Here is a 12,698-nt window from a genome sequence, read left to right as displayed (position 1 = left end):
AACGTTATGTAATTTTCAAGCTAGCTTGTTTGTTCACCAGGCATTTAAACTAGCAAAGTAACATTAAGTTATATTGTCCGTGAGTTGCAGATTGTTAAACATGAATTGTCATAGTGTGTGTTCACAATTATTACTGCAGCCAAACACGTAACTGTAACGAGAGGAGAAAAAAAAAAACAGGAGTGCATGTGACGCAGAAATAACAGCATGAAAGTTACCAGGAGGTGTGTGTGTGTGTGTCCTAACCAGCCTCGCAGTTAGGAAATAATCATGACGTCAGATAACGAGGATACTGATGAGAGAGAGAGAACAGCAGACCTAGTAAAAAGAGGTGAGTCGAAGGCCGTGCAGCCGCCCCTCAGAACTGCTACACTATGCATTTTACACATTGTGCAATTATGATTTTGAAATTAGCCACCAAGGAGCTTCAGGTAATAATGTAGCTAAACCTCTAGATACAAAAGCCTAGATTCCTAGATAAACTGAATAGGCTAAATTTTTTTCATTAGGCCTATATAAGCTTTTAATTTAATTATTAAATAAAATAAAACAGAAACTTTGGTTTTATTCATAACTGACAGTGTTTTACATCTCAACATAAGGTTGTTGGGGTTTTTTTTACATTACAACATAAGTTACTTGAAAATGAGAACATATATTACAACATACAAAATAAATTATTTCCATTTTTATTAAATAATTAAATGCAATTCACTTACGGTTATCAGTTTGTATAAGCACACATATCATACAAAGAAATTTTAATCATGAAAAAAAATGGTTTTAAGCAAGTGTACTCAAACTTTTGACTTTCATTATATATTATAATATAGCACATGGCTGTGCAAGTGATGTTTTAGAATCAGGTCAAATTATACAATTAACCTGATTGCTGTCAACACGACATGGAGGCAAAAAAACATTTAACATTTTAACATTTGTGGCTGTTACAGATTCAGTCTCTACAATTAACTCATTATTTCTACAAGCACATGATTTGAGTTCAGTTCTGACAGAAAACCTTTTCACTACATTCATTGTAAAACACAGTTGCCGTTAGCTGCTGCAGACCATGCCGGACCACTATTTAGGAAGATGTCTCCCAGTAGTGAGATAGTCAAACAGTACAGCTGTGCCAGAGACCAAGATGGTCTCCGTAGTAAAAACACTGGCCAGGAATGATGATAAGTATATCACAGAAGCAATGAGGCGGTCTCCATGCAGACTTGGATGGTAACGCTGATATAGAGGACATAAAAATTTGTGGTCAGGATTTTTGATGCCGGTCGTGGAGCGTAGTTGTGATGTTGCTCAAGATTTGTGCATCAAGAGAGTCTACTGGGAAAGCAAGATTTGAATTTGGTTGATGGTGAACTGAAGAAGAGAGGCATACCATGGTCAAATTCAGCTTTGCAGCTGACAATGCTGCAGTTATGCAAGGTTTGGGGAAAGGCGTAGCAGCTTTTTTGAAGGCATAAAATCCAACCATCCACCTTGCTGGTCGCTGGTCTGCCACTTGATACCCCTACAGTAGCTGCAGAGATCCAGGCAGCTTAGTGGGGACATTAGACTTCCTTATCGCCATTTAGTACTATATCTGGACAAAAGTCAAGTCTACGTGACCTACAGATCATGTGTGATCCAAAGGTGAGGAAGATCCCTAAGCTGGCCTTCACAATATGGCAGTGTGTGAACCGTCTACTGCAAGAGTGGGATCCTCTTAACTGTTTTCTTTGAAAATCAGGTGGATGCAGGAAAGTAAAAGAAGACAGAACCCTGAGTTTCCTCCAGGTTGTCAAAGCCTCCATCTGGTCCTACCCAGAAACCTCAAGTCACACCACTTACCAGTAAACCAGATGTTAAAGCTCCTGCGCACCTTGCTGCAGAGTTTGATTTAACCAGATTATTCTTCAAGCAAAATGAAATTGGAAAGAGAGTTGCAAAAGAAAAAAAAAACCTTGAAAGAACCAAGAAGGATGAGAAAAAGGACCTAGGTACTTCAGATCCTCACCAGCCCACCAATGTCAAAGGTTTATTCACTCTTTCCAAAAAGAGCCATATCTACACTTGACATCAGCAACCAAATACTTCAGAAAGAGGAACCATGCATACATATCCTGCTTCCAGCGTTGGGGCTGCAATTGCAAAAGTTATTGCTTTCATTCTGTACGCCTGAGCATGTCATCGCTGTGATGAATGAAACTGGTAGCGATATCAAGCCAACCAGCAGAAGGAAAAATCAGCTACTTGATGAGGAACTCTCAGTTGGCCAGGACACCCAAACCTTTATCCAAAGCCAGGGTGACCTAGAGCTGAAGCCATTTTCATCTACATCTGACTACATGGTTTCTAAACTTCCATTTGGGGATGAGCTGCTTATGCATGCTGTTGTGGCAGACATAGCGAAGAGGCAATCTGTGAAATTCTGTTCTCTCCGGTTCTTTATCAGCCACTTTCCCTTCTATTCTCCCTGAAGAGTTCACTGTGGATCAAGTGGAAGATGAGTTCTGGATGTATCAAACCAGTTTTGAGGACGGCGTCTGCAGCAAACATACCGATGAGGCCTGGTGAGACATTGACATGTTGAAGAGGGGAGGTAACAAAGTCTTCTCCAACCTTTCAGCAGTCATGCTTGGAATATCGGTTGTCTTCCGTAGCAGTTATTATTGCAAGAGGGTTTTCAGTCTCGTTACCATAAACAAGACCCAATACACAGCCAGCCTGAAAACTGACATGATAAGCGCCTTGATGACAAGAAAGGTGAGCACGGCTTCAAAGGGGACTGTCTGTCACATGGAAGGCTCCAGCGATGCTCTGCTCATAAAGGCAGCAACTTATGAGGCAAAGCAGTCAAGAGGAAGTGCCACTGCAAGTAGAGGTGATGAATGATGCAAAACGGCATCTCAGCTGTAGTTAAAGGAGGGGAGAGCATCAAGGTCAAAATGAACAAAACACAATGAAAATACACAGAGAGCAACATTTACAAAAAAAAGACAGTTAGGCAAAACATGGCAGGAATATATAATTGTTAACTTACTGGGTTATTTATTCATATTACACTTCTTTTACATGATCAAAAAATGTCTCATCTCTGTATGTTCTGTTGAACGGCTTTCACTGGTAGTCAAATACTTCTGCTTAAAAGGGCCATAACATGCCTTTTGTGAATTTTGGTTATTTATATGCAGTTATGATGTCAGATGTTTACATTAAAACAAAGATCCAAAACATGAGGTGAACATATATATAAAAAAATGCTCCCTGCAAGTCAAAACCCAGGGCTTCACCCTGCCAATAACTGACGTCAGATTGTTCACAGATGCCAACAAACGGCTGCCCATTCCAAAATGTAAATATATGTCTTTTCATTAAAGGAATTCTTCTCAAAAATATATGATTGTATTGTTTTATTTATATCAGATTTATATGTTTAATAAGATGATGATATGGTGGTGAGTGGGGAAATAATCATGTGAGGCGAAAGCATGTGAACTAAACATTACACTATTGAGGTCTACAGAGGAATAAGATATATCAGGCTTTGATAAACACACAATACTTGTTAGTAGATCAGTTCATTGTTGGTTTGGATCCAAACATGAGATTTGTTGACAATAAGTCAAATATATAAAATCTCCAGCCTCACAGAGCTGTTAGTGAGGCTGTACACTTGTAGTCTTGTTAATACATTTATTTTAATTGCACCATGTAATTGTACATTTAATTATTTAGTAAGCTTTTTTTAAATGTTCGATTCATTATAGAGCTCTAATTAACCTCTGAAACATGTAACATTTCTCTCAAAGCACGCTCCAGCCTGCAGCATTTTCTGATTTTAATGGTCAGTTGAAGAAAACACAGCATGCTGGTGGGTTTCCAGTGTGCGATGTTGGCCGTTCCTCCGTCTGCATCAGGCTCTTGTGACCTCTGACCTTATCTCCCGTCCAGTTGGCTGCCTGAAATGTTGGTGATTTTGGCATCTGAAGCTTCTGTGAAGCTCAGGGAAGACAAATGACTGGGAGAAAGAGAAAAAAAAAACCCAAAAAACAAAGTCAGGCTTTTCTTTTTTTTTTTCTTTGTTGCAGTTGTCACATTTGCTGGTTTCCAAGGAAACTGAATTATTTTCTCTCAGATGTATCCTGATGCTGTTTCACTGTCTGTTGTTGATTTTTGACTGATTGATGAAGATTAACTGAGCGCTTACACATATGCCCGTTTAGCTACAATCTGCTGCAGAGTTACATGCTGTATCTTGTTTTTTTTGTTTTTTTTACAATTGACATTTTATTGAATTTTACACAGAAATAAGAATATACATAAGCATCAAACAAGGAGAACATAATAATATAACATATACATTTAAATCAGAGGACTAAGACCTTAACTAGAAAACAAGAAAAATGAATTACCAATAAAATAAAAATAGAAAAGAGGCTGTGTCATAATTAAGACCAGTTGAGCACATGCATGGAAGGGAGCTAAGCCATAACTTTGTCTTTATGGGCCATTAATGTAGAGAATAAATCTTTCCCATTTCAAATTGTACTGTTTTATCCTGCCCAACAGGAAGAAGGATACCCATTCATATGCCACCACCTTTGCAAGCAGGGTATGCCAGTCAGTGATTGGCCGCCTGTCAATGGTGTCATACTCCATCTACCAAAGAGTAGACGTGCACAAGACACATGTGTCGGCGTTGTGGCTGTTTACCACAATGGCGTCTACCAACACGTAGTAGACACGTAAGTATACGCATACAAGATAATACATGGGCGTTGTGGTTGTCTGCCAGGTTGTTTTTAATTATATCTTTTAAGTGGATGAAGGATTTTAGTCATCGGACGTCTGGATCTTAAGTTATCAGACAAACAAGCTGAGCAAACGTTAGCAGCAGCTCAGCACAGAGAGTCCCGTGTCCACCGAACAGCGCCGGAGAAACACTGATTTTTAACGTGAAACTGCTTTATTCAGTGTTTTTACCTGTTTAAATCATCAGCTCTCAGTAAAAACCTCCTGAACGATGAACACTGAAGTAATCCTAACCTGGAGAAGCTGGTTGTTTAACAATGAAGACAACAACTCCCATGATCCCTTGCTACTTCACACCGTCATCACACTCCATCTTTTGTTATTGTTTTGATTGAGAGACCCCTAGTGGCAGAAATGACATATTGCACGTTTAAAATATTCAGATGACTTGTTTTGTCTGAGCAACAGTCAAAAACCCAAGCGAAATGGAAAAACTAGCAAATATTCACATTTGAGAAGCTGCTACCAGAGAAATTTTTGCATTTAAAAAATGACTTTAATGCTTAGTCAATTATAAAAATAGTCCCAAATAAATGTTCTGTCAGTCTAGTAAGTGATTCAAGTAATAGATGTGTACTGGGGGTCAAAAGGGCCCCACAGGAGTTTAACCAGGCCATGACTACATTAGTTATGCTCAGTTCAGTTTGGATTTGGTGGTAAAGATTCATACTGAACTCTTAAATTAGCAGAATTTCAAACCATGATTTGCATATTGTCACCTTCCCAAAATAATGGCCTAAGTCATTTTTTTGACATTTTTTGCCTAAATCATCTCCTCATGATGCTGGCCACCTCTGGTATAATCGCCTACATCCTCAGTTGAACAGATCATGCAATTCTATCCCTGTAGTATAACAGCCTATGTCAAGAGTGTGACTAAACTGTGATATTGCGTAGTTATGTAGTCTTTTTATTTTAGTCTTTTTAGTCAGCTAAATAGCTAGCATGAAGCTAGCATTTAGCAAAGAGTGGAAAGGCTCCAGAATCTGTAGCTGTTACTAGTGGTTACAAGGCTTTCTGTTAACTCTTTTCTGCCTTTTAAACAATATTTCGTCTACAGTTTTTGTCTCATTTTTTCCACATTACATTATCTAATTAAGAAAGATTTGAATACCGTATTGTAATCTAACAGCTAGAAATTATGTGTACAACTAAAAAATTACAAAGGATCCTCTTTACTTTTGTGTTTTTATTAAAATAAAATCTCACTTGAACATAATATTAGTAATCATTTGACCGGTATTAAGGTATGCCTGTTATGCAGTGTCTAGAGGCAGCTTGTGCACACCGTGATGATTTTTTTTGTGTTTTCTGACAAACCTGAAAAACTGACTCAGGCCATTATTTTAGGAATGTGACGATATGGAGTATCATTGGTTTTTCCAGCCGTGACATCACATGCAGAGGTCATCTGCTTCAACAGGACAAAGTCTAAACAATTCCTGTTCCCCAGTAACACATCTCTTTAAATGCCTTAAAGGATCTGAATGTTTCTGGTAGCTTTGAGGCGGAAGAATTTATTTTTGTGAATGTCAGTTTTTGTGCCATGGCTGCATTTTTTTTTTTTTTTTTGTTATGTTTTGTTTTTATGAAATCGCTCAGAGAGTTGACCACAGCTGTCACACTGCTGAGACTGTAATCCTCTGTGTGTATGTTCATCTGCGTGCGCTCCAGTGGGTTTCTGAAGGTGTAACTTAGTTTTGTATTGCCTCTGACACTGAAACCTTTTTAAGCTGTCAGCCCCAATATCTGGTCTTTACAGCATCGGCTAAAAGGTGTGTGTGTGCGTGCGTGTGTGTTTACTGATCGTATTCTCTGTGACAGTACAACAGCACTGTAAATGGAGTTTAAATTTTGAATGACCTTCGTGGCTTTAAACTCGCTTTCTTTTTTTATCAGGCGCACACACACACACACACACACACACACACAGACAGTGCATCTCTCAGCAGTGTGACAGCTGTGGTCGTGACCTCAGATGCACAGAGCTGTTCCCTCCAAACAACTAAAAATTTCTGCAGAGATGTGTAAAAAAAGGAAGATGAAAGGAAAAAAAAAAAACTTGTTTAAAGTACCAGTCTTGGACCTGAACAGAGATGTAGCCCTTCAGATCCAAACCAAACCAAAAGAGACAAACAAGTATGTTAGCGAGGAAACAAGGATCTAAACAAAGCTTTGGCTTTCCAAACTTAACTTCTGTTTGTTTACTAGAAAACTCCACAGACCTCCTTTTAAAGAATCTGATGTACTTTTTAATGCCTTTCCAAAAACCCAAAACACAAGAGCAAATATGTAAGGAATGAACTGTCTGATCCAACGTAAGCTGCCAATGTTAGCATGCCTAGCTAACCAGTTAGAGTTAGTCCTAATTCCCCCTTGTTCAATAAAGAGCAGAATCAGTTGGTTGCAATCTGCAACTTCACCACTAGATACCGCTAAATCCTAAACACTGGCCCTTTAATGGTGACATATTATTATTATATAGTGTTATAAAGTTAAACAGGGTCAAAGTTTCAAAACTTGAGGTGAACATATGTAAAAATGCTGCCTGCAAGTCGAAAGCCAGGGCTTCAACCTGCTCTGAACACTTCATTTCTAACGTCTTTTTTCTAGCTTGCTGATGAGCTGTTGCTAAAGTTTTTCCATGTGTTGTCCACTCTCATATTTTGGATTTTGGTTTGAACATGTACGGATGTATTTGAGAAGTATATATTTTGAGTAAAGAAGGAGAAAAACAAGTGAAATCTTGCTACTATAGTTCGTTCACGTAGCCTCTGGAAGCTTCCTGAAACTGACCAATCAGAACAGAGTGGGCTCATCAGGAGGCGGGTCTTAAAGAGACAGGAGCTAAAACTGCCTGTTTGAGACAGAGGCTGAACTGAGGGGCTGCATAAAGAGCCAGTAGAAGATAAATAAGGAGTTTTTAAGGGTAAATCATCAAAGATATTCCAGTAGAGCCCCAGAATATAAATACAGATCTGGAAATGTGCAGAATATGTCCACTTTAACATTTAAATGGAACCACAATCTTTCACTAACTTCAACCAAACCTCAGGCAGAGGTCTTTTATCTGCTCCAGAGGCTGAAAACTGGAGGGGACGGAGGGTTTGCAGTCAGGGCTGAGTCAGACACTTCTTTTAAATCTCTTCTTAAAACAGACTTTTATCAGGGAGCCGTTCCTGATTTTACTTGAGTTTGTATTTTCTTTGAACTGTCTTTTATTTCTTTTGAATTCCATCGTGTTTCATCTTACACTGGATTGGTTTTTATCGGTTTTTAACAATCTAATGAAAATATGTAGCTTGTGAACATATTCCAGGCAGTGATTTTACATTTGCAAACGCAATGTAGTTGTAAATAAACATAATTTCTAAGAGACAGAGTTACTCTAAATAAGGATATGTAAGAACTAGTTACTCTGGTGCAACCTAGAAACACAGTCTGAGGTCTGAGTCTGAACTCATTAATGGTTGCAGGATACTGATGTGTAGTCAAATTCATCAAATTCAGAATGTAAATGTTTGGCTCATGCAGCCAATAATCCAATGTACATTCTCTCTCTCTCTCTGTTTCCTAATTTATGTCATTAATTCCTCCTGCCCCCCCCCCCCCCCGCCTCTCTCTGTACCTCTTTGTATTACACCGCCGTTTCCTTTCTCTCGCTCTCTCTGAAGTTCTCGTCGAGATAAACTTGTGACAGCAGAAGAGAGGCAGTCAGAGCTGTCAGCACTCTTTTTCTCTGTGTGTGTGTGTGTGTGTGTGTGTGTGTGTGTGTGCGTTTTTGTTAGTCCTTATGGGGACCAAAACCAGGTCCTAATGAGGCAAAATGTCATTTCTGAGGTCCTGGTTGGGGTTAGGGGGGTAAGATGTGAATTGAGGTTAGATTAAGGTTATTGTTAAACTGTCCACAATGAATGAAAGTCAGTGCAATGTCCTAACAAGGATAGCTGTGCAAACTTGTGTGTGTGTGTGTCTGTGTGTGTGTGTGTGTGCGTGCAGACAGCATGGTTCTGCTTCAAAGCCTATTTTGAGTCAATGGGCAATGGGTGTGTCATGATGGATTTTTGTCAACCCCCTGTGGTGATACGAGACTCAATGTGCGGATCAGTCAGTGTGTTTTCGGTGTTCGGTGTGCGTGTGTGTGTGTGTGTGTGTGTGTGTGTGTGTGGTAGCTGACTCAGTTCCTCAGGGTAGATCCCCTGAAGCTCAGCTGTCAAACTTTCCTTTCCTTGCTCTCTTTTCTCTCTCGTGTAAATCTGTTTCTTTCTCTTCTTTTTTTCTCTTCTGCTGTAGTGAAATATTCCTACAGTCGGATGGAAGATGTGATGATAAACATTCAGCCTTGTGTTGCACCACCAACCAACCATCCAACCATTCAAACCTGTAATCCTTAAGCTTTAAATCCTGGTTGATTTGATGACACCTGTGGTTAGAGGCGATAAAAGAAAGTGCGTTTTAATAATAAATGACAGTCTAATTGACCTCAGAGCAGAAAACACACCTTAAGCTGTAAATGTCTCTCAAATACAACGGAAGAAGAGCAACTGGTGTATCTGTTTACAGCGCAGCCAAACAAATGAGATCATTCATCGCATCATGCTTTTTTATAAAGACGACAGTCAAAAGTGTCGTCTGACGAGATAATACTCGAGATCTCATGACACACAGGTCATTTCCCATAAGCCCGGGGACGTTGGGACTATTTTCTGGAGGGGAGTGTTGTGAATATTTGGGGGTTATGGAGCATGGACTACTTCATCCGTCGCATCGTTATCACCTCTTTCATGGCGCCCCACCCTGGACAGCGCTGTCCGACACAGAGTGAGCTGTTAATGAGAATTATAAAGCTATTAATAAAACTAGAAGGTAAGATTTAGATGTTCACAAAGCATCTTTATTATTATGACAGTAAAGAGGCAGAGTCTATGTCACGCATGCTCATATCAATCATGAAACCTTATTAGGCAAATCATGGGCCCTCGAAAGTACAGATATTTGTAGCCTACTTGAAGGAGAGAATGAAGGTTGGCTATTACATATTGTGTCATATTGCAAAAATAAATTTTAATCTTAATTTAAACCTTGTACTTCGCTACATTTGCCATTTATACCTTTGTTACAACTAGTCTATTATCTACTATGCATTTTCCCTGCATTGACCAAAATGAGATGTCATGTGTGATGTCATGGTTTAATCCAGTAGTGCACAGACAATATGCCACTAGTGATGGTAAGCAGCCTGAATTGCACTTTCATATTAAAAGCTTATTTAGTCTATGAAGAACAAACGTAGGCTACAAACTGTATAAACATCTGAGTCAGGTGGATTGATTATGATATATTAATAGAATCCTCTCTACTTTTACTTGAGTAATTTCTTATGTGAGTAACTGCAGGATACTTTTACTCTTGTTCTCTACCCACCGCTGCATACAGGCCATCTCACTTTGTCTCATGCATTGCTAAAAGTAGACCTTCTCTCAGTTGTCCCTCTAATAAAAGCTTTCATCAGAGTGGGAACATTGCTGACATCCGAAATGTCACTATGAGCATTGATTATTGCCAAGTTGGTGAGTCTCTCCTGCGTCATGGTCTCCAGGTCTTCAGCCTACGCAGGGACCAGAAAGAGCGATGTGATGCTGTGACAGAGATTGGGAGCGACAAGAATAGCTTCATGAGCCTTTCTCCGACAGCATGCTTCAGGTTTGGACTGGATGGTGGCGACATCACACCCCTTACACGTATCTCCAAGCATGTCCAACTCCAGGCTTAGCCACTCTGGTGTCAGTTCCCAAGAGCCCTTTGGATTCCCTCCTCGTTAAAACGCTGCTCCACCTCTGAGTGGACCAGGTCCAGGGCCTCAAACATTTTCCACACACTTGGATACCCTGTAATATGAATCCAGGCACAAAACCTTTATGATTTGCGTTCTAAAGCACCTAAATACTTCTCTCTTATACTTGAATAATAGTAGGCTAGTATTACATGTATTTAAGTAAGAGTAAACTACTTCTACTTGAGTAAAATATTTCATTTCAGTAGGCTACTCTGTTCTGTTCTAGTACACATTAGTCCAGTTTTAGCTGCTCTGCTTTGGCTTCCTGTAACATTTAGACTTGACTTTAAGGTCTTCCTCCTTAATCTACAAAGCCCTTCATGGACCAGGACCAAGCTACTTTGCTAACTCCCTTGTTACCTGTTTGCCCTCAAGAAGACTGTGATCATCTACTGCTGGTTAACTGAAGGTTTCCAGCAACAGCAGAAAGAAAATCAGGGAATGCAGCTTTTATCAATTATGCCCCAAAGCTATTTAATACACTACTGATAGATTTTTTTGCACTTTGCTTTGCACTTATGGACCACTGCGCTTCTTTTTAAATGTTATCTTTTACATGATTTTATAAATTCTACAGGGTAGATAATTGATATTGATTTCATGATCAAAGAGGGGGGAAAGAGTGGTGGAAAAGTTCTGTTTTTATCTGTTCTTACAATTTTCTTTACTTTTATTCTATTATTATTATTATTATTATTATTATTATTATTATGCATTCTATATACTCTATTTGTTTTATTTTTATGCATGTAATTTCTTTTATGTAAAGCATTTTGACCTGTATTTCTTGTATGAAAGGTGATATATAAATAAGATCTGTACCTTCTGACAAGCTGTCGATAGGGAGGCACTCCTACATCCAACATCTCTGCATAAGCCCTACACCATCGTGGGTTAAACGTCACAGCTTGACAGACTAAGCAGACTATGGACAAGTTGAGTGTCTGTGGTTAGTTCAGACATGTCTGTAATAACAGCAGGACAGAGAATCCTGAACAGCGAAGATGTTTTCAGACAGCAGAGGTTACAGCTAGAAAGACAGTGAAGAAGATAGAAGAAAGTGTTGTTGGGAGGTTTTATGGATATGGATGAAACCAAGTTACGATGATGCGAGTACCTGCACCGCCACGCTTGTAGTTTTTTCATGGGATCTGTAGTTTTTTCTGCGCTTGCAAAGTAACTGTTGTTGAACTTTAAAATCACAGAAGTTTCAACTTCTGATAGTTGAAGTGTTTTAGTGGAGCCAGTTTTTCTTAGAAGTAAACACCCTTCGTTTTTTTTTCAGAAAGACCGATGAAAGAAACACCGAATTGGAGATTATATTGAATTACAGGAGCTAGTGGAACAGAGACTGGATATCATGACGTGGGCCACAGAAAATCCTTCTTTCTGATTGGTCTGTTCAGTCATTTATGGGAACAACTCAAAGTTCTGGTGTCCGAAAACTCTACACTAACATGCTAGTTAGTACGATAAAACAGAATGTGAGATTTAGTAACCTTAGTATGAAAAAAATTGTACGTGAAGTACTATTACTAAGTACTATTAATACTAATATTACAGTATGCAGGCACTGGACACTACATTGGCATAAATATCCCACAATGCAATGCAGTAGTGACAACAACAACACAATAGACAATGGCGGACAACAACCAGGGCAGCTTTGGCGTAATGTCAGTAACACTTCAATTTAAGTAAGGTTACACTTAGCTAGGTGTAATATATTTTTTAAATTAGTTCAGACTGTATGGTTGCCACGAGTTGCCATGGTTATGCGTCTTCCAAGTAGGCAAGGAGGCTCTCAGGGAGTGACGTGATAATTAGAGCTCAGCGCGTCCAAAAAGATGCATCCTACTGTTAATTCACACAACAGTATGTTGAACAATAGTACATATAATGAGTATGTAGTACACAGTATGCAGACGCAACGCTAGTCTGCAGTGCTTAATGTGTACTGAATTAAACTGCAGGTAGCCATAGCAACAATACTTACCCTTACAGTTAGATTAGTTAGTCACATCCCAAATTAAATAATGATTTAAGTACAGTT

The sequence above is a fragment of the Thunnus maccoyii genome, chromosome 23, assembly GCF_910596095.1.
Source record: "Thunnus maccoyii chromosome 23, fThuMac1.1, whole genome shotgun sequence".
Lineage (NCBI taxonomy): Eukaryota > Metazoa > Chordata > Actinopteri > Scombriformes > Scombridae > Thunnus > Thunnus maccoyii.
The sequence above is the reverse complement of the archived record's forward strand: the minus strand, read 5'-3'. Positions refer to the sequence as shown.